The sequence below is a fragment of the Saccopteryx leptura genome, chromosome 6, assembly GCF_036850995.1.
Source record: "Saccopteryx leptura isolate mSacLep1 chromosome 6, mSacLep1_pri_phased_curated, whole genome shotgun sequence".
Classification (NCBI taxonomy): Eukaryota; Metazoa; Chordata; class Mammalia; order Chiroptera; family Emballonuridae; genus Saccopteryx; species Saccopteryx leptura.
This window is the reverse complement of record NC_089508.1, coordinates 137,689,748-137,692,180: the sequence shown is the minus strand read 5'-3', so window position 1 is coordinate 137,692,180 and position 2,433 is coordinate 137,689,748. Positions and strand designations below refer to the sequence as shown.

Here is a 2,433-nt window from a genome sequence, read left to right as displayed (position 1 = left end):
GACATCAGGGCCCAGCAGAGGCAGACATAAATTCTGGATTGCCTGTAGCTCCAAGAAGGTTACTAAGGGTCAGTCAAAAGCAGTGACCCTACTAGTCTGCACCAGCTCTATCCAGGGAGGACCAGGGCTGGTACATCCCATGGCCAGATATGGAGAGCATCAACTCAGAACCTAACAACCATAGTTAGAGTGTTATCTTAAGGAAAGGCTCCTCACACCTGACCCAGATGAGGCATAAAAAATGTTGTCACAAACAACAAGAAGAGTATTAGCATCAGACAAGTAGCCCACAGCAGATTAGAAACAGCTGAAGCCATCCCAAGAAGATTTAAAATAACACAACTGAAAGCTAAGGCAGACAACACCAACCCTATACTCAGCTAGCTAAACAAACAACACATCCAAAGAAGCAGTCTATACAGAGACAAAATGGGAAGACAGAGAAGTGCAATTTAAATGAATCAACAAAAGAAATCCCCAGATAAAGAACTGAATGAAATGGAAATAATTAAGACACCAGATGCAAAGTTTAGAATAATGATTGTTAGGATACTTAGGGATCTTAGAACAACAATACATGGACAAAATGAGCAACTAAACAAAGAAATATCTGGCATCAAAAAGGACATTGAAATCATAAATAAGAATTAGATAGAAATGACAAACACAATATCAGAAATGAAGACTACACTAGAAGAAATTAAAGGCAGGCTGGATGAAGCAGAGGATTGAATCAATGATTTAGAAGACAAGATAAGCGAAAGCACGAAAGCAGAAGAGAAAAAAGAAAAAAGGATCAAAAAGTCTGAGGAAACTCTATGACAGCTCTGTGATAACATGAAGAGAAACAACATCTGCATAATAGGGGTTCCTGAAGGAAAAGAGAAAGAACAAGGGATAGAAAACATGACTGAAGAAATCATAGCTGAAAACTTCCCAAAATTGATGCAGGAAAAAGCCACACAAGTTCAAGAAGAACAGAGAATCCCATTATAAAGGAACCCAAAAAGACCTACACCAAGACACATCATAATTAAAATACTAAAGCTAAGAGAAAATGAAAGAATACTAAAAGCCGCAAGAGAAAAGCAGTTAATCAACTACAAAGGAGCCCCCATAAAGATGACAGGCGACTTTTCAACAGAAACACTTGAGGCCAGAAGGGAATGACAAGAAATATTCAAAATAATGTGGAACAAGAGCCTACAACCAAGACTTCTTTATCCAGCAAGGTTATCATTTAAAATAGAAGGAAAAATAAAAAGCTTCCCAGCCAAAAGAAGTTCAGGGAATTCATTACAACCAAACCAAGGTTGCAAGAAATGTTAAGGGGCATGTTGTGAACAGAACAAAGTGGGGGGGAAAATCCAGTAAAAGAAGAATGTAGATTTAAAAAATAAAATAACAATAAACAACTACATATCAATAATAACCTTAAATGTAAATGTATTAAATATTCCAATCAAAAGACATAAAGTAGTTGTGTGGATGAAAAAACAAGACCCATACATATGCTGTCTACAAGAGACCCACCTCAAAACAAAAGATACACATACATTGAAAGTAAATTATGGAAAAAAATATTTTATGCAAATAAAGGCCCTGGCCGGTTGGCTCAGTGGTAGAGTGTCAGCCTGTTATGCAGGAGTCCTGGGTTCGATTCCCAGCCAGGGCACACAGGACAGGCACCCATCTGCTTCTCCACCCCCCTCCTCTCCTTCCTCCCTCCCCCCCCCCCACAGCCAGGGTTCCATTGGAGCAAGGTTGGCCAGGGCGCTGAGGATGGCTCCATGGCCTCTGCCTCAGGCCCTAGAATGGCTCTGGTTGCAGCAGAACAATGCCCCAGATGGACAGAGCATCGCCCCTTGGTGGACATGCCGGGTGGATCCCGGTCAGGCGCATGTGGGAGTCTGTCTACCTCCCCATTTCCAGCTTCGGAAAAAATACAAAAAAAAAAACACAAAAACAAACTAAGGCTATAATAAAGGATAAAGAAGGTCACTACATAATGATAAAGGGAGTAATCCAACAGAAAAATATAACCATTATAAATATCTATGCACCTAATATAAGAGTACCTAAATATATAAAGCAAATTTTGATGGACATAAAGGGCGAGATCAACAGCAATACTATAATAGTAGGAGATTTCAATACCCCACTAATATCACTGGATAGATCCTCAATAAAAATTAACAAAGAAACAGCAGACTTAAAGAACACACTAGATCAACTGTATTTAATGGATATCTTCAGAAATTTTCACCTTAAAGCAGCAGAATTCTTTCAAGTGCTCATGGTACATTCTCTAGGATAGACCACATGTTAGGACACAAAACAAGTCTCAATAAATTTAAGAAGGTAGAAATCATATCAAGCATTCTCTCTGATCACAATGGCATGAAACTAGAAATCAACTACAATAAAAAACTA

General features: G+C 38.8%; 1 non-coding gene across 1 annotated transcript; it reads left to right on the top strand.

Annotated features, from left to right (window-relative positions):
- Window positions 1-1,599: 1,599 nt before the first annotated feature.
- On the top strand, window positions 1,600-1,675 carry TRNAN-GUU (transfer RNA asparagine (anticodon GUU)). The gene has a single exon. It is a non-coding gene; the product is annotated as a tRNA-Asn (tRNA).
- The last annotated feature ends 758 nt before the right edge of the window (window positions 1,676-2,433 follow it).